Source organism: Pelobates fuscus, chromosome 3 (genome assembly GCF_036172605.1).
Source record: "Pelobates fuscus isolate aPelFus1 chromosome 3, aPelFus1.pri, whole genome shotgun sequence".
Lineage (NCBI taxonomy): Eukaryota > Metazoa > Chordata > Amphibia > Anura > Pelobatidae > Pelobates > Pelobates fuscus.
In genome coordinates this window covers 44493722-44514600 of record NC_086319.1, presented here as the reverse complement: position 1 = coordinate 44514600, position 20879 = coordinate 44493722, and positions in this window count along the sequence as shown.

The window sequence follows — 20879 nt, the reverse complement described above, 5'->3', positions numbered from 1 at the left end:
TGCTTTTTTGATTAACCACCTGCTTTAACATGGGCTAATCCCATGTGGGAAAATGCTTCCCCAATGTCCTTTGCAGACTTTTTGACCGCTTTTAAACGCACATTTGATCAACCCGGTAGGGTTGCTTCTGCTGGCAAAGCTCTGCTTAGGGTTCGACAGGCTAATAGGTCAGTAGCGGATTATACTATTGAATTCCGCACTCTAGCAGCTGAAGTGGTTTGGAATAACGACGCCCTCGTAACAGCCTTTCAGGAGGGTTTGGCTGCTTACATATTAGACGAGATAGCATCCAGAGAATTGCCTGTGCTTCTGGATGATGTAATAGATTATGTCATTCTTATCGACAACCGTATCAGAGAGAGGCGTAGTCAAAGACGGATGAATATATCGGTGCTACCTGCTTTACCCAGTACCGCATTACTAGCCTTACCTCCTCCTAGACAACCATCTCCCGAACCCATGCAATTGGGTGCTATAGGGTTAACTGAAGCTGAAAGGACATATCGCAGAAGGGAGGGGTTATGCCTTTATTGTGGGAAGAGGGGGCATCTCCGAAGAACCTGCCCTAATCTGCAGGGAAACATCAGCACCTAAGGCCTAGAGAGGGGTCGGCCTCGGGAGTTATGACCTTTACCCCTCATGTGTCCATCCCTAGACCGTTTCTTACAGTTACCCTTTTGGTCAATCAAACCACTATAACAACCAAAGCCTTGATCGATTCAGGTGCTGCAGACAACCTTATGGATGAGAAATTTGCTAAAATTGCAGCCTTGACTCTGATCCAAAAGGCCACACCCTTGGCCGTTGAGGCCATAGATGGTAGACCACTTAAAAAAAAACTGGTGACCCAGGAAACCCAAGAAATTGTTATGACCGTGGGTGCCTTGCACAGGGAAAGGATAACCTTTCAAATAATCGACTCTCCTACAGCCTCTATCGTTTTGGGCTTCCCCTAGTTGGTTAAACACAACCCCATGCTTGATTGGGGTTCTTTGGAGATTCTTTCCTGGGGAAAGTCTTGTCAAAGAGATTGTATGACCCGCATTTGTCCTGTTGGCTTGCTTAATGTCCCACAGCCAGACCACTTTCTGTTTCTGTCCCTCCTGTGTATGCAGACCTAGCAAGGGTTTTTGAAATAAGGGAAGCAGATAAACTGCCCCCACACCGTGAATATGATTGTGCCATAGAACTCTTACCGGGTACTATGCCACCTAGGGGTAAGGTATATCCTCTTTCCGAAAAAAAGAACCAGGTCATGGAGGAGTACATACAGGATGCCTTGAGTAAAGGTTTTATCAGAAGGTCTTCCTCTCCTGCTGGGGCTGGTTTCTTTTTTGTTGCCAAAAAGGAGGGTGACCTAAGGCCATGTATAGACTACAGAGGACTGAACAATATAACGGTTAAAAACGCCTACCCTATCCCCCTCATTACTGAGTTGTTCGATCGTGTTAAAGGTTCTAAGTACTTTACTAAATTGTACCTCAGGGGGGCTTATAACCTTGTCCATATAAAGGAGAATGACGAGTGGAAGACAGCGTTCAATACGTGTAGTGGGCATTACGAATACCTGGTCATGCCTTTTGGACTGTGTAATGCTCCTGCTGTGTTTCAGGACCTCATAAATGATGTCCTTAGGGATCTATTGCATGTCTGTGCCGTGGTGTACCTTGACGACATACTTGTATATTCTCCTGATTTGAAGTCACACCATAATCATGTTAGGATGGTGCTTAAAAAGTTATTACAGAACTGACTTTATTGTAAGTTAGAAAAATGTTTGTTCGATCAGACCTCTGTGCAATTCCTAGGATATATCATTTCCGAACAGGGTTTCAGTATGGATCCTGCTAAATTGGAAGCCATACTGTCCTGGCCACTTCCCCAAGGACTTAAGGCTATCCAGCGTTTTATAGGATTTGCCAACTATTATAGGAAGTTTATAAAAAACTTTTCACCACTTATCTCCCCTATAACGAAACTGACCAAAAAAGGTCTACACCCTAGGGTTTGGACTCCTGAAGCCCTTAAAGCCTTCGAAACTCTCAAGAAGGCATTTGCCTCTGCTCCAGTGCTACACCACCCCAATCCTTCACTTACCTTTGTTATGGAAGTCGACGCTTCTGAATCGGGTTTAGGAGCAGTACTGTCACAGAGGTTATCATATAACGAACCCCTCCATCCCTGTTGTTACTTTTCTAAAAGGTTATCGGACCCAGAAGAGAATTACGATGTTGGGAACAGGGAACTGTTAGCTATTGTGTTAGCTTTTAAGGAATGGAGGTACTTATCAGAGGGTTCTAGACACAAAATTATGGTTATAATAGATCATAAGAACCTCTCCTATATAGCTGATGCTAAAAGGTTGTCCGCCCGGCAGGCTAGATGGTCTCTATTTCTTTCGCGCTTCCAATACGTTATCACCTATAGACCTGGTTGCCGTAACGCAAAAGCTGACGCTATCTCTCGACAGTATGAATCTTTAGAGACTGTTAACCCCACTTCTGAACCTATTGTACCTGTGTCTCAGATAATAGCTGCTACCCAGTTGGTTATTTCATCTCCTTTCCTTAATAGTATTAAGACATACCAAACCCAAGCACCCCCTGAGACGCCTGTTGGTAAACTATACATTAAAGTAAATGACAGAAGAAAGTTGTTAACTTTATTTCACACCGCCAAAACTGCTGGTCATCCGGGAGTTACCAAGACTTATAAGGGTCTCCTTCAACAGTTCTAGTGGGATTCACTTAAGCGAGACGTAGTGGATTTTGTACAGGCTTGTCGGGTCTGTACGCAGTGTAAGTCTCCTAATGTGAGACCCCAGGGTCTACTGATGCCTCTATCTGTACCCAAGAAACCATGGACCCACCTATCCATGGATTTTATTGTAGACCTTCCTCCTTCTGATGGTCAGACAGTGATATTGACTGTGACGGATAGGTTCTCTAAAATGGCGCACTTTATTCCGCTTAAGAAACTGCCTTCTGTGGTTCTGCTAGCTCAGGTGTTTGCCAAGGAAGTGTTCTGCTTGCATGGGGTACCTCAGGATATCGTATCTGACAGGGGTCCTCAATTTGTCTCTCGGTTTTGGAGGGGCTTTTGTGCTGAGATGGGGGTCTCCTTGTCGTTCACTTCCTCCTATCAACCGCAATCTAATGGTGCAGCCGAACGTGCTAATCAGTCTGTGGAATTGTATTTGCGCTGCTTCACTAATGCGCACCAGGCTGAATTTGCCAGGAATACGGTGTCTTACACGTCTACTGGCTTAAGTCCTTTTGAGGTTGCTTATGGGTTGCAGCCTTCTGTCCTTCCCGGTGCTTTCTCTGACAAGGGAATGCCCGCCTTGGACCAGTACCTTGCTTCTTTGTGGAAGATGTGGGATCAGGTCCATATTGCGCTGTCTCGTTCAGCAGCTGCTCAGAAGAAGTTTGCTGATCGCCTTAGGGGTGAGGCCCCTTCTTATGCTCCGGGTGATAGGGTATGGTTGTCCTCCAGGAACCTCCGTCTCAAGGTTCCTTCGATGAAATTTGCTCCCAGATTTCTTGGTCCCTACAAAGTGTTGCATAGGATTAACCCCGTTTCCTACTCCCTGGACTTGCCTCCTTCCATGCATATTCCGAACTCGTTTCACGTCTCACTTTTTTTTTTTGTTTTTTTTGTTTTTTGCAGTGCATATTAAGATAACATACAGACATGTGGTGCCCCAAAGGCAGTCCACTTGCACAATTCGAAACATAGGTTACAATGGGGTATATAGGAACAATGCACAATTTTATATATATATTTAGATACCAGAGGATAGGTCACGAGTTTATATATAGTAAACATGCTATTCAAATTAAGAGGTCACGAGTTTATATATAGTAAACATGCTATTCAAATTAAGAATAAGTAGTTATTATATAGTAATTCAGCGCGTAACGTTCAACATATAGCTTAATAAACTGGCTATGAGGCTTTAAAACACAGCTATGAATAAGTCCCATAGGCTAGGGCTAGAGATCATTATGTGAGGTTCACGTGGGGAGACCTGTACTTGTTGGGGAGTCCCCGGGGTATTGCAGTCCTGCAGTGCCGTCTGTATTTGTGCCGGGAGACTGTCCAGGGTCTTTGCTTAATCAGCCGATGCCCCGTCTGTCATGTGGACGATGGTCGCTCTGTGCTAGCTTGTGAGCACCTTCAGCTCGGATGTGAGGCAGTATTGTGCCTGGGCACCTCGTAGCGCCTCTAAGCGCAACTCCGCCATCTTGTGGGGTTGCTTGTGTCTGTGACCCGGTGGTTTCGCTCTTGCCTCTGCTTATGTAGGTGTGAGTACCTGTTTCTGCGTGGTCTGTTTCCCCTCTTCTCTTGTGCCTAGTCAGAGGTGGCTGGGCGGCTGCTCTGAGGACCACCAGCGGAGCTCCATAGTGGCGACGGCGGGTCACCGGGCGGATCCACGTGGCCACCGTCCGCGCCGCCTGAGGGTAGGGTAGTCCCCTAGAGTGTAGTATCTCACAGAAGGCCGTGTAGAGCCTGTCCAGGGCCACCAAGGGGTGGGGGTGTCCTAGCTGCCCCTCATACTTTCTGTGCGGTAGTCGTTGAGCGGCCATCTTAGGTATGGTTGTCTCGCTATCTGGCCGTTAGACAGTCGTTGTATTTGCTTTCTGCCTCAGCTTGCCCGTCTAGTAGGGACCGGGATGTCCCCCCCGGTCCAAAGGGGGGGGGGGGTAGGAGGCCTGCAGCGCTTTTCAGGGGCTCAGGTGTCGAGGAGAGCGGCCGCCTCTCCCCGGCTCCAACTCCCGTAGGCCTCAGAATGTGTTGCGGTCTATATACCCCGATGTGCACAGAAAGGGTATCCACCGGTTCTCCGACGCACACCCGGCATGGGTGTTGCACCCTGGATGGGTTCTGGGCAATATAGCCGCTGATTTTGCCGTGCTTAGAGCTCGCCCGGCGGGAGCCCTGTCCCCATGCGTCCAGTCGGCTTGGCGGTCAGGCTCCGCCCCCCCACGTCTCACTTTTGAAGCCCTTGCTGTGTAACCGGTTCTCTTGTCCCCTCAGGCAGCCCGTTTCCCCTCGCACTGTCTCTAGTGACGTGTATGAAGTGGCTGCCCTCATTGACTCTCGTGTTTCTAGGGATCGCCTGCAGTATCTGGTGGATTGGAAGGGGTACGGCCCTGAGGAGCGGTCTTGGGTTTTGAGCTCTGATTTGCACGCTCCCTCCTTGGTCCGTTCCTTGCATGCCCGGTTTCCTCTGAAGCCTTCTGCTTCCCGCCCTCCGGGCGGTCTTCGAGGGGGGGTAATGTCAGGATCCCGCGGGCGGCTGCGAGGGGAGGCTGCAGTCCGCTCGCGGCACTCACCCTCCAGCCGTCCGCGGTCCCCTTCCCGGCGTATGCTTGGCGGGTGGCATCCTCCCGGCCTCGGATGCCACCCGGGTCTTCCTCTCCGTCCCCCAGCGGCAGCATGCATGACGCTGCACGCTGGGAGACCGCCCAGTTTTATAAATGCCGGAGTCAGCCACCTGACCCGGCGTTAAAAGCACAGTGCCTTAATCACAGTGGGATCTATAGATATCTCCCATGTGTGATTGTTAATTCTGATTGGAAATTATCCAATCAGAATTAATCTAGGGGTTTATATACTTACCTTTCCTGTCTCTCTCTGCCCTGTTGTGGTCTTTGCTTGCTAGTATTGCTACTGAACTTGTGCTTCTCTCTGGTTACGTACTCTCTGGCTTGTGTATCCAACTTTGCAACTTTCTCCTACCCTTTGACCTCGGCTTGTCTCTCGTTATTCTGTCTTCTGGTTCCCCTTACTCGGCTTGTTTCCTGACTATTCTTTGTGTGCTTAGCCCGGCCACTCTAAGGTCCGGTACTGCACCTTTTCTGTGTGTGTGTGTTAGCGTGTTTTGGTTCCCAGAATCGTGACAGCCCTTCCCTATCACACTATCTCCCTCACACACCTCATCCCACACATCATCTCTTCACCCACATACACACTTCTTCCCCACATACCTTCACCCCCACACACACGTACGTACGTACGTACGTACATACATACTTCACCCCATTACAGGTATGTGGGGATTTCTTGGTCCCTACAAGGTGTTGCGTAGGATTAACCCCGTTTCCTACTCCCTGGACTTGCCTCCTTCCATGCATATTCCGAACTCGTTTCACGTCTCACTTTTGAAGCCCTTGCTGTGTAACCGGTTCTCTCGTCCCCTCAGGCAGCCCGTTTCCCCTCGCACTGTCTCTAGTGACGTGTATGAAGTGGCTGCCCTCCTTGACTCTCGTGTTTCTAGGGGTCGCCTGCAGTATCTGGTGGATTGGAAGGGGTACGGCCCTGAGGAGCGGTCTTGGGTTTTGAGCTCTGATTTGCACGCTCCCTCCTTGGTCCGTTCCTTGCATGCCCGGTTTCCTCTGAAGCCTTCTGCTTCCCGCCCTCCGGGCGGTCTTCGAGGGGGGGTAATGTCAGGATCCCGCGGGCGGCTGTGAGGGGAGGCTGCAGTCCGTTTGCGGCACTCACCCTCCAGCCATCCGCGGTCCCCTTCCCGGCGTTCTCTTGGCGGGTGGCATCCTCCCGGCCTCGGATGCCACCCGGGTCTTCCTCTCCGTTCCCCAGCGGCAGCATGCATGACGCTGCACGCTGGGAGACCGCCCAGTTTTATAAACGCCGGAGTCAGCCACCTGACCCGGCGTTAAAGGCACAGTGCCTCAATCACAGTGGGAGGTATAGATATCTCCCATGTGTGATTGTTAATTCTGATTGGAAATTATCCAATCAGAATTAATCTGGGGGTTTATATACTTACCTTTACTGTCTCTCTCTGCCCTGTTGTGGTCTTTGCTTGCTAGTATTGCTACTGAACTTGTGTTTCTCTCTGGTTACGTACTCTCTGACTTGTGTATCTGACTTTGCGACTTTCTCCTACCCTTTGACCTCGGCTTGTCTCTCGTTATTCTGTCTTCTGGTTCCCCTTACTCGGCTTGTTTCCTGACTATTCTTTGTGTGCTTAGCCCGGCCAGGGCTGTCTTTAATATTGATTGGACCCGGGGCAAGCATTTGCTTGGGCCCCCTGGACCCCGCCATCTTAAAGGGGTTACTGTGCTAGGGTGGTGTGAATGAGACAAAGTTGGAGACAAAGTTGGCATTAAATTGACGCGGTGGTGTGGTATGGTTGATGGGTGAGTGTTACAGGGCTGGGGTGAATGTGGCATGATTAGAGGAGGAAGTGTGACACGATTAGGGATTGATTCATGTGACAGGGTGTGTACAGCATGTTTGGGGGGATGAGTGTGACAGAGTTGGAGGGGTTAATGTGATTGGGTGAGTGTGGCAGGGTGAAAGGGGGTGAGTGTGACAGAGTGATGGAGGATGAGTGTGAAAGCATGGAAGGGTATTTGTGACAGTGCGAGAGAAGGTGAGCGTGACAGCATTGGGGGAGTTAAAGGATCACTATAGTGTCAGGAAAACAAAGCGGTTTTCCTGACACTATAGTGCCCGGAGGGTGCCCCCACACTCAGGGTCCCCTTCCCGTGGCGCTGAAGGGGTTAAAACCCCTTCAGTTACTTACCTTAATCCAGCGCTGGGCTCCCTCTGCGCTGGTGACCTCTCCTCCCCCGCCGACGTCAGCTCCCATGTCCGACATCAGCGGAGCCAAATGCGCATGCGCGGCAAGTGCCGCGCGCGCATTCAAAGTGTCCATAGGAAAGCATTTCTCAATTCTTTCCTAGGGACGCTCTGCGTAATGGAGGCATAATATGCCTCCAGTGTTGCAGATGCGCCGCTAGTGGCTGTCCGGAAGACACCACTAGAGGCTGGATTAACCCCAAATGTAAACATAGCAGTTTCTCTGAAACTACTATGTTTGCATCAGAAGGGTTACAACCTGAGCTGAAGTGGACATTGAGCTGAAGTGGTCTGGGTGACTATAGTGTCCCTTTAATGTGAGTTTTGTTGAGTGAAAGGGGTGGCATTTTGTGGAGGGTGACATGAGTGTATGTGTGCAGTGTTGAACATGCAGGGGTGTATTTGTGTGCAGTGTTGGCATTAAAATACTGGGATGTATGCACTGCCACATGCACAGGTATGCACACACACTCAGAAACACACAAATACACAGGAGCAAAAAAACACTGACACATAAATACAGATGCAAAAGCAAATATACTGACACACAGGTACACATACATACAGGTATATAAACACACATGTACACATACATACACAGATACAAAGACATACATATACACACTGACACACAAGTACATACAAACATGGACACATAGGTACATACAAACACAGGTACACATGTACTCTGACACACAGGTAAACATGCACTCTGACACACAGATACACATACACCGACATAGAGATACACATACACTGACACACAGATACACATACACAGACACACAGATACACACACACAGATACACAAACACAGACACACAGATACACAGACACACAAACACAGACACACAAACACAGACACACAGATACACAGATACACAGACACACGGGTACACAAACAGACACACGGGTACACAAACACAGACACACAGATACAGACACACAGGTACACATGTACTCTGACACACAATTACATACAAATACACTCTGACACACAGGTACACATGCACTATGACACACAGATACACATACATTCTGACACACAGATACATACAAACACAGACACATAGGTACACATACACTGTGACACACAGACACACAAACACACATACACCATAACAGACAGATACACATACACTCTGACACACAAACACACATACACTCTGGCACATGGGTACACAAACACACAGGTACACATACACACACAGATATGCACAATCTCACATACACATGTACATATATAAATAGTAATTTATGTTTTCTTACTTTTGCTGCAGTGCACTGGGTTCCAGGGGGAGCTGGCTGACCTAAGGTGATGGGTGTCAGCCTTCTTTAGAATACCTCGTGTCTGCCACCTCCTCCTCTTCCTCCTCCTTCCCACCGGGCTCTCTATTAGCTGGCCGGGAGGAAGTGACCTGTACTCACTCCTCACAGCCGGCAATGCGATCCCAGCCATGATCCGCAAGGGAGAGGGGCCCGGCCGCGAGGAAACACATTGTTAGGGGCCCGGCCGCGGCCCTCATGATTAAAGGGCTCACGGGAAATATAATGATAGGAGTCTGGCCGCGGTTTGTCTGGGAAGGGGTCCGGTGAAAAATTAAAGGGCCCGCGGGGCTCAAGGGGCAGATGCTTTGGGCCCCCCAGGAATAAATGGGCCCGGGGCAGCTGCCCCTTTTGCCCCGCGTTAAAGACGGCCCTGAGCCCGGACACTCTAAGGTCCGGTACTGCACCTTTTCTGTGTGTGTGTGTTAGCGTGTTTTGGTTCCCAGAATCGTGACAGCCCTTCCCTATCACACTATCTCCCTCACACACCTCATCCCACACATCATCTCTTCACCCACATACACACTTCTTCCCCACATACCTTCACCCCCACACACACGTACGTACATACATACTTCACCCCATTACACACCAAATCTCATAAATATATATATGCATACATACACACTACAGCTCCTTGATAAGCACACAATGCAACCCCAATACACATACACTCACAATGCAGCCCCTAGATGCAAACACACACATTTTACAGGCCCTTTCAGCACACATACAATCTTAAAAGCTCCTATACATGGGCACATGCTCACACTTCAGCTCCTAGTTACAGATAGTACACCATAAACAGATTCTGCTATACACACACACTTCACCGCAGCCCTTTCTAAACACCATGGAAATGATCTTGCATCTCCTGAAAAGGTTTTCCAGTTTCTGTGAAAAGGTGTCTTGCCTCTAATAAGAAAGGTGCAGTGGTGAAACTATAGGCTGTGCTGGTGTTGCGGTTACACTAGTGTTGCGGTTACACCGGCCCTAATTGCACGGGCCACTTGATGGGCATGTGTATTCAGGGGCCCAAAACTGTTTTTGCACCAGGGCCCACTCTACATTAGTTGCGCCACTGTGCAGCAGCTTGCCTGGCACACAAGCTCTGCCCCTGCATGGAAGATCGCCTCCCCGTACGCAAGCTCCGCCACCAGTCTCTGACTGAGACACACACTGACACACATACACACATTCTGACAGACATACAATGACAGGCACATACTCTCTGATTGAGACACACACTGATTGAGACACACACACACACACACACTGACAGATACACACAGTTTCTCACACACTCACAAATTGCTATTTTAATTTAAATCCACCCAGCCTCCCTACCTTTGGAAGAGCTGAGTGGATCTTTCCTTGGCGTCCAGTGGGTCTCCTCTGTAATCTTCCTGCAGTTTCTCTCTGATCCCCTGTACGCTCTCGGTAGTGACGTCATGTCACTAAACAGCGCGCAAGTGAGCAGAGAGGAAGGTTACTGATATCTTGCGCACCGCCTCCATGCTCCCCAAAGCGGCAGGCTATAATATTTCCTGCGCCGCTTAGCAAAGGCTGACAAATGGGAGCCAGAGGGAAATGTCTAGTCACCATGGCAACCTGGCGCCTGGGATTTGTCAAGCCCTGTATATCTATGTGTGTGTATATGTATATACACCCACTCATATATTCACGTTTTATAACTGCCCTCCTACTTTTGTCCCTAAATATGAATCCTGAAGACACCACTGTCCCTAGGCACCTTCTTACCTTCAAGGGCTAGTCCATTTGTTTATAAACTAACTGATTTGTTCATGTAGAATTCTTTCAAAGAATCATTAAAGTTGTAGTTCAGCAACATCTGGAGGACCCGAGTTTTAAGAACCCTGCTGAGGAAGAAAGAAAAATGTAAAGGGAATCCAGAGCCAAGTGAAGCTCCTATTGTTTGAATCTACGCCTTGTCCAACGTCACAGCCTTACAGAAAAGCATTTGATTGGACTGTTCTCATGGTTTAGAGCCCATGTGCACACACTCTGCGTCGGGTAGGGAGTGTTGTGTGGACAGTGGAGGTAGGGGATTTAAGAACCCCCTTCCCCCAAAACAAAGCACTTTACAGAGGCAGGGATGGTGGGGGGGATCAACTGAAATAGGGAAGGATTAGATCAAGCTTTGTCTTGCAGGCATGATTCCAGTATTACTTGCAATGGGTGAATCTGACAATGCATGGCACTGATGACAGAGAATTGATTTTAGGCTGTTTGTACTATAGTACTTGGCTGCCCAAGTCACGTGTACTGGGGGTGCAACTAGCCCCCAACACAAAGTGCAAGTATCTCTGAATGTGCACAGTTTCAAGGATTGGATTTGACCACTGTGGACAAGGCTAGGCCTCCTCCATGATATCACAGGAGAAGGCGAGGTTAGCGGCACAGAGAAAGTCTTGGTGCTGGTAAAAGGTAAACATAATAGGAGACCTATATAACTAGGGACCCAAACGTTAAGAATACAGGTTTGTATTCCCAACATTTTAGTATTCCTTTAATTGCATCAGACCAACATATATATAGCTTATTCACTAAACCAGTGATTGTAAGAATTGAAAGAGGCATTATATGCCAAAATAGCAGAACACAGAAAATTAAAATCTCCAGCAAAAAGAGTTGCACAGGATGGGGCCTTATTGCTGACCAGGACAGTCGCATGGTGCTGGAGCTCCCAATGGAAATCTCTGTCACAAGCCTAAAATTTGACTTTCTTGCTTGCACCTTGGCTACAATTTTGATCCCACATCTGGGGAACATAATACCATTCTACTGGTACATTCTTGCCAAAATAAGTGAATACGGTGGCAGATTACCTGCGGCCTGCATCTACACGGGGACTGGGGAGGCGACTGACCACTGACCTTGGTCTAAAGCATGCTAGTTCAGAGTCCTGTTCTTCCCCCCTTTGGACCGGTGGGGGTTATCCTGGTCCCCACTGGAGCCTGGGTACACTCACCTAACTGAGACAGACTAATTTTTGGTGGGCCGGAGAGTTGTGGCCTCATGGTCAAAATGGCCAGCCCCCTGAGGCCTGCAACCATGGACACCTCCATGCAAGCAACTATACTTGTGAAGCCACTACTCAAGGCATTCAACAGAGTCTGCAACTTATTCTGAGGGGACTTGCCTCTACTCCTGATGAAATAAGTGCACCCCAGAGACATCCTGCTGTCCTCTGCGGAAGTCTGGGCATCCCCCAAATGTCTACTGAGGGGCACAACATGGGAGAAAGAACTGACTCTCTGGGGTCTGAGCACCATGGGGGGGGGGGGGTTCCGCCCCGGGGTAACCAGTAGCAGGGGCAGATGAAAGTATGCATCCCTAGGCATGGGTTAGGAGGCACAGCTTTGCTGATATATTGCTATTCTAAATACATACATTATCTGCGAGGTCTACACTGTCCTATTTTGTTATAGGGCTCTCCAAGTATCTTGAATTTATCCATAGTTTTGCAGATCTGCAGTTTACGAAAGCCTTTCCTAGCCTCATTTTGCTAACAATGCTAGAGCTGTATTTCGTCAACTCCTTTCCCTTTTTTTGTTTATTATAAAAAGTGCTGTATATTTGACATTTACTACCTTTCCATTTTTGTATTTACATGTATACTGCTGTGAAATGCGTTGGGTCAACATGTCTGTTAAACGATGCACTGCAAAAATAAAGAGTTGCTTCTGACTTTTTTGGGCCAAAATAAAATGCTTGCAAAGTCTCAATAATTCCCGATTTGCTGAATAAATGTTTGTATCTCATGTCTCTCGTATTGATATAAATCTCTGCTTATTTTTCAGTACTTGTCATATGACTGGCTAGGGATTGAAGGAGTACTACCCTGGAGCTCAAGATTAAGTGTTGGGCAGCAGATGTTATTTAGTTTGGATCGGGAGCCTTCACCATAGCATTCATGGAGAATATTACTGAATGTTTGTCGATAGGGGTTCATGGATTAAACTGATTAGGAAGCTTCCACTGTCAGCGTGCATTGCTCTCACTGTGCTGAGTAAGTGGAAAGGACACCTCCAAAAAATGAAATGTCTGCCTCTGAGAACTCCAGAGGAACATACATGAGAACAGGTGGAGTTTCGATAGATTGACAGTAATTATACATACCTCAAAGCCAAATAAATAAATATGTGCGGATCACGTTTGTATAATTTACATTTACATTCGAATTACTTAAATATTGGCCAGGACTAAATCTCATTAAATGGTTCAGATAATTGACACGTTTATAGAGGAAGGCAAAATAAATTGAAGCTGACATACAGTAGGATATGTATTTCATAACGTGACATTGAGAACAAATATAATATACAGCAAAAGGATAATGTATAAATAATGTTGGGGGGTGGGGGTAAGTAAATGGCTAGGATAGTGAGAAATGTCATAGCTCATGTAAAGAAAAATTATATATATTTTAAAGTTATTTTATTTTATTTTTTTGTGCAAAACTATGTATGTTATGTGTAGCCAGAGATAAGATAAAGGAACAGCGTGATACGAAAGATCAAATGATAGAAACAAAAATATGCAGCATGTGGTGGTCACGTGGATTAGAAATGCAGTATATTACAGAAAAGCTCAAAGGCAAAATGAACATCAGTAGACCGTGAATGTGAATGTCCAGTGGAAACATTTACAACTCTATCCATAAGCTCTAGATCGGATTGAAATTGTAAAGAAAAAAACTTTGTTAAATTTTTCAGATTTGAAGAAATTTACAATTTCAGCTATAGTCACAGCTTGTCTATTTTAAATGTTGTTGATTTAGTGCAGCCATCACACCTGAAAGGTAACTGTCACACTCACTTCTCTAGAAATTAAACCACTGAATAACACATTGAATATCATTTAAAAAAAAAAATATATATTATTAAATACATACATTACTTTTCGGTTCTCACAAATGCTTACTTGAAACAAAATACTAAATTTCCTGGAAAGGGACAGTTCCGATTTAAATTATTTAAAGGGACACCACAAGTACCATGACCACTATTGCTCGCTGTAGAGTTTGTGTTTCTTTGTCAAGATCCAATCTAGGGTCGAAACGTTGCTGTGTTGTTCTGCTGGCTCCAATAGACGTGAGCTTAAATTGGAGTGCCAGGACCTTCTTTTTCTATATCTGTGTTCTGATGGGCTGGCCCATGGCCTAGCTAATCACCCAATCGACTTGTGAATTGAGTGAAATTCCTGTTACTTGCTTGTGAAAATAAGGTAAAATGCAGAACTTTAACAAGGTTCCCCTCCCATAAGCTGTTGCCCGCTATGCTGATGAAAAAAAAAAGCATCTTCATTTTATGTATATTTCTTAACCCCTTCCTTCCCAGGACAAAGTATACATGGCTTGACTTAATTTTGCACTGCAAATTTTTAAATAAAGAGCTCCTGCCTGCCGGGTTCCTACTACTCCTTGTCAAATCTACTATGATTATCATTCAGCCATGATTAAAATACACCTTTGGACAAAGCAAATGTGTCTGTGTTATATAATTCTGTGTTTTATGATTTTGGTTCTAGAGAATCTAGATTTGGCTAATGCTGTATATCTCTGGTCACGATCACTATCTATATATTCACAAAAATGTTGCTTCCATTTCATTTCCGCATGCGGGGAGCAAGGATTCTGGCATTCTAACTGGCATTTCATCATAGGAAAAAATTCCCTAGAGGCACAAAGGGGAAAAATTGCTACTGCATTACAAGTAAAAATAAAAATAAAAAAAAATTATAAAAAAAAATAGAACGAGATTTGTCGTATAAGGAAGGGCATTTTAATATTATTTTCTCTCATGTATCTGAATGTCCACTCAAATCATCCTACCAATGACAAACGTATTGAACTACAGAGATAAAACCATAAAATGATTAGGATTTTACCCACCGACACCTACAGAAGATTTGATATTCCATTTGTTTTGCATTCCTACCATTTCCGAGTTTCATGGGGAAATTAAATTGAGAGTCAGCTGCATAAAAGAATTTTTAAAACCTAAGAAGAGATCTGAAATTGTAATGCACTCAGACTGTTACTGTAGCAGCGTGTGTAATATTTGTACGTGCAGTACGCTTAAACACAGAGCTACCTTTGTATCACAGATCACAAAGTGCATTTTTCTGTACTTAAAAGCCAAACAAGTAAAGACTATTTTCCCCGTGGTCTCATCGGTCCTGCAAAGCCTGTACGCTTGTTTTAAACCTGTTCAATAAACAGCTGCCGTACATTGTCGCTACTAACAACAGACGTTCGTTAGCTGTGGCTTCTAATTACCGACTGGTTTCTAACAGTATCCCTTTTTTTTATCGACTGACTGCCAATAATGCCTGCTCTCAAAAATATCGACCACTTGTAGATTAGCCACTTGCTGGTAAAGCACAGAAGCACACTCTGGGTAACAAGGGCTCAACGTCTGTGTGTGATTGGCCTTAGCAGGAGATACTGACTGCAAACAATGTATAAAATTCAAATCAATGTTATTAATTTTTTTACGTTTTAATATGTCTTGATATGTGCTTTAGAGTTGCAATGTATTGCCAAATAGCGAACATGTATTTTTCCTATAAGATGTGTAGGGATTTTCCTGTTGGTTAATTAATTAATTAATCCCTTGAATTCAAAGTAAATAAAAACAGAGTTTCTAATTTGAGGCCACAAATGTCAAATTGATAACATGCACAAATAAGAAATGTTTAAATTTTTTTTATTTTAGCTTAAATTTTTTGTTTTACTTTGAATCTCCAACAATTCACAGTTTACTGAACTCCCCTGTATTTGCTTTGTTAAAAACACTTTTCTCTGAAACGTAGTATCCACGGCAATAGCAAGCCAGTCATTTTTGGGCTTTTTCCCCCCCAGACATGTAGGCCCCATCCATGATTTGAGTGGAACAACCAAAGGGGAACGAAACAAGCTTGACGGAATGTAAAATCTTTCTACTGTATATGCCATTGACCTTTATCAACAGGGAATCAATAAATGTTCATGTGCCAGATTTCCAAAACATCTGTTCACTTCCTGTTCTCCTGGGTGGTACCCTGCAAGATAGCTTTAGTGCCTTGTATATTAGCAGAACTTTACAGAAATAAATATTGTTAAGGATAAAGTTTATACATTTATTTGTGGTCGGGGTCAAAGGCAGAGGGATACAATAAGGTTTGAGTTATACCAAAGTTGGTTGTGGTGTGCTGAAACCGACGAATGAGGTAGGCCTGAAAAAGAGGGCCCAACTATTGAAAGAGTAATAATAGGGAAGAGGTGGGTGGGATTAAAAAATGTAGGCGGAACGTCAGGAGGAAGCTGAAAGGATAGGGGTAGATATAGGCCGGCAACAAACCCCTCCCACAACTCCAGGGATCTTGCTTTTATATTTGTGGCCAGGGTCAAAGGCCGAGGGATACAACGAGGTTTGAGTTATACCAGTAAGTGGCAAGTCGGTTCTGGTGTGTAAAACCGACGAACAGGGTAGGCCTGAAAAAGAGGGCGAGAATATTGAAAATACCTAAACTTGTAACTAGATAATTAACAAAGCCCTCTAGTGATTAAGCGTACTTGTACCTTGACTAATCCAGAAACTGTACATACCACCAAAACTTGCCAGGCTGTTAGGAAGAAAGCGTCAAGGGCTTGTATTAAATTAGTAAAATGATAACGTAACCCCATGCGGAATATAGTTTCTTTGAAATCTTACAATATGATCTGCATATATAATGTCACACATATTAATTATTGCATAAAATAACTAAGCAAGTGATACCAATTATGGACATGATGTTGGTTAGGAATCAGAAATATGTAAAGTTTCAAATACATTAACTATTACTATTGATACATCTATCCCCTCTCAATTATTGTGATATAGTGGATAGAAAATATGAACACACTGGGTGTGTCATTCAATAACGGAGTGCCTTGTAAAATTTTTGGCAGAATCTGATATTGGTAAAATATTCAAAGTGTTATTTTTGTCGGCTTTGTACATTTATCCATCTGTGCCACTTTAATTAAGAGACATGGGTTGCGATCAGTGAACTCCTAATCTTACAGCACCCAGCAGAGAATGCTCAGAACTTTCAATGTAGCAGCTTGCGTTACCAAGGAAACTGAGAGCCGAGCATTATCAAACATCCAAGAGTGCTTTAAATGAGGTAAATAGGGAGAGAGTTAAACCTTGGGCAGTTAGAAAGCAGGTATGTATGTGCGAACTGTATATTATTAATACTCATTGAGTTATTATCAGAGATATGATTAGGGATTAGTAGTATTAGTTCCTCTTTCTGGTCAACTCAATGGTCTGTCACACTAATTAGACCTTTACCGAGATGCACACCTAGTATCACAGGTGAGAAAAAATATAATAAAAATAAAACACTACAAATATTATATTTAGACTTAGACATGAATAGTTAAGTTACGTTAAGTCAGGAGGTAAACCCCAAGTCTACTTAAAGGACCACTATAGTGCCAGGAAAACAAACTCGGTTTCCTGGCACTATAGGGTCTTTAGGTCCACCCCACCCTCAGGGTCCCCCTCCCGCCAGGCTGAAGGGGTTAAACTCTTACCTCTTCCGACATCAGAGCCGAATGCGCATCCGCGGCAAGAGCCGCGCGCGCATTCAAACAGTCCATAGGAAAGCATGTCTCAATGCTTTTCTATGGACGTCAGCGTCTTCTCACTGTGATTTTCAGCCACTAGAGGCTGGATTAAGCCTAGTGTAAACCAAGCAATTTCTCTGAAACTGCTATGTTTACAGCTGCAGGATTAACACTAGAGGGACCTGGCACCCAGACCACTTAATTGAGCTGAAGTGGTCTGGGTGCCTATAGTGGTCCTTTAAGGGAAACACTCTAAGCAACATAACTATTCTGTTATAGTCAAATCATGTCTAAACAGTTCGACACTTACCTGGGTCCCCCAAATGGTCTGACCTGTCTTCACAGATTGAACTAATTTTATTAAAGACATTGAGGCTCATATTATGCTTTCTCTTTCTTTATTTTCCCTCAGCAAAAAAAGCAAATTATGAGAGTAATCATCAGTAAAAAACACAACATAGCCTAGCAACACTATGTTTACATTGAAGGTTAATCCAGTCTCTAGTGGCTGTCTCCCTGACCGCCACTAGAGGCCGCTTCTGCGATTCTCAGTGAGTAAATCGCACTTAAATGATGCTGGACGTCCTTACGGAGTCCAGCGGTAAACAAGATTCCCATAGGAAAGCACTGAGTAATGCTTTCCTATGGGCGGGTTTGAATGCATGTGCATTCGGCTCCACTCAGGAGCTGTCGTTGGCAGGGGAGGAGAGGTCACCAGGGCCGAGGGAGCCCGGCGCTGTATTACGGTAAGTGGCTGAAGGTGTTTTAACCCCTTCAGCTGAGCGGGAGGGGGCCCCGAGGGGGGGGGAGTGGGAGACCTATTAACCCTCTAGTGCCAGGAAAATGGGTTTGTTTTCCTGGCACTATAGGATCCCTTTAAGTTTAACCCCTTAATGACCAAACTTCTGGAATAAAAGGGAATCATGACATGTCACACATGTCATGTGTCCTTAAGGGGTTAAATACATGCATGGTTTACTACAACCTTTTAACACCTGTCCAGGTGCGGGCTGGGATGGGGGGCAGGGAGGAATTGCCCCCCCAGGCCACCCTAAATCAAGTTAAAAACAGACGCTGTCTTTTGGTACTGGGGGGGCCCGGCCCGACTGCTAGAGCAGGCCGGCACCTAGCGGCACAGAGGCTAAGCCGGACCCCCCTTGTAAGTGTGCTCAGGCCTCCGGGAGAAGTCAGTGCACAAAGTCCTGTGACTCCTGTCTGCAGCATTGCCTCCACGAGTGCAGAGTTGCAGACCATGATGGATTGTTCGTGAGCTTGGCCAATCAGAGCATTGCAACGGATTACCATGGCAATGCTCTGAGACTTCAAGTGCCAGAGCACGCAAGACAATTTCCACATGGTCTGACTGCAACTCTGCACCCGTGTAGGCAGAGCTGCAGACAGGAGCCAATGTCACCGGACCACCAGGGTGCAGGGAAGAAGAGGAGTCCACTGGATCACCAGGGAGTGGGACTACACAAAACAGGTAATGTAATGGCTGGCCACAGTTTCACCCTCACCTCCCCCCACTAACTGCCACCAACACTTCCCCCCATTCACTGCCACCCTCACCTCCCCCCACTCACTGCCACCATCACCTCCTCCCACTCACTGCCACCCTCACCTCCCCCTACTCACTGCCACCCTCACCTACTCACTGCCACCCTCACCTCCACCCACTCACTGCCACCCACACCTCCCCCACTAGCTGCCACCCACACCTCCCCCACTAGCTGCCACCCACACCTCCCCCACTAGCTGCCACCCACACCTCCCCCCACTAGCTGCCACCCTTACCTCGCTAAAACACTGTCACCCTCCCTCACCCCCACACACTGTCACCCTAACCCTCCCACACAAAGTCACCTCCTTCACCCTGACACACTTGCATCCATCCCTCCTAATCCTGTCACACTTACCTCTTCCATCCATGCCACTCTCACCCTGTTACATTAACCCACCTTAATCCTGTCACACTCACTTTCAACTCTGTCATACTCATGCCGCCAACTTTAATGCTCCTGTCACAGTCACAGTAACCCCTTTTATCCTGTCACACTCACACCCAAATCACATCACACACTGACTCACACCCCAACCATGCCACACTCACCCTGTTACATCAATCCTCCTTAATCTTGTCACACTTACCTCTGCTCACCCTGTTCCACTCCCTCCTCCAACCTTGCCACATTCACCCCACGTCTGTGACACTCACCCCCTCAGCCAAGCCACTGACCCTGTTGCATTAACACCCCTCTTCCTGTCACACTCCCTCCTCCAACCATGTTAAACTCATCCTGAACTCTGTCCCCTCAACACTATCATTTTAAGCCCCACATTCAACCAAATCCTGTCACACTCAACTTCTCCCATTTTGTCACCCCCCCAACCCTGTCTCTTTCACGCCCCTCAACCGGTCACACTTACTCTGCCACGGTTACCCCTTTAATCCTCCGTCACAGTCACCCCCTGAAGACAATAATCACACACGCACACACACAGTGGTGAAATACAGCTTCTCCATAAACACAATGCGCAAAGATCACAATCAGCCCCCCATACATACAATACACCGCATATAGCTTTCCCATGCACATATGGTCCCAGACACACACATGCTCACAGAGACACACGTTCACTCACAACGATACTTGCTGTCAGACATATACTCTCAGACACATACACAGGTAGATAGTGCCAGACACATTTAAAAATACGCACAACAAAATGCACATTGTGAATGTATGTTTGTGTGCCAATGTGTGTGTCTCTGTGCATCAGTATGTTTGTGTTAGTATGCATGTGCGTGTATCAGTGTGATGCTTTGTTTCTTGTTGCTCAGACCTTGCGACTGATGAACACCTGCAATTATCCAGAAATGTAGATCAATACGTTGGTAAGTTGTATCAAAATCACATTACTTGAGTAATATTTGTTTGCAATTTGATATTTTTCTAGAAAAGGACATACAGGGCTATAAATAATAGAGTAAACCTTAATATTTAGAGCTTCTTGATCCAAGGAGAATTCTAAGTGCCTTTTGGAGTCAAGAAGAAACTCTTCCCCCCCCTCCCCCCCATGGTTGCTATTACAATTAAATTATGTTAAACCACATTGTATCATATTTGTCTTGTTTCATAATATCAATATCCGTTATAAAATCAGGAGAAGGTGGGCATAGATGGTGAGCTGATTCAGTGGTGCAATAGGCCACTTCAATTGATTTGCCCCGAGGCCTAAGGCTGCCAGCCCTCCCTTGCACCTGTCTATTGAATAATGACAAACTGGCAAATTGAAACAAAGTATAATCTTTAGA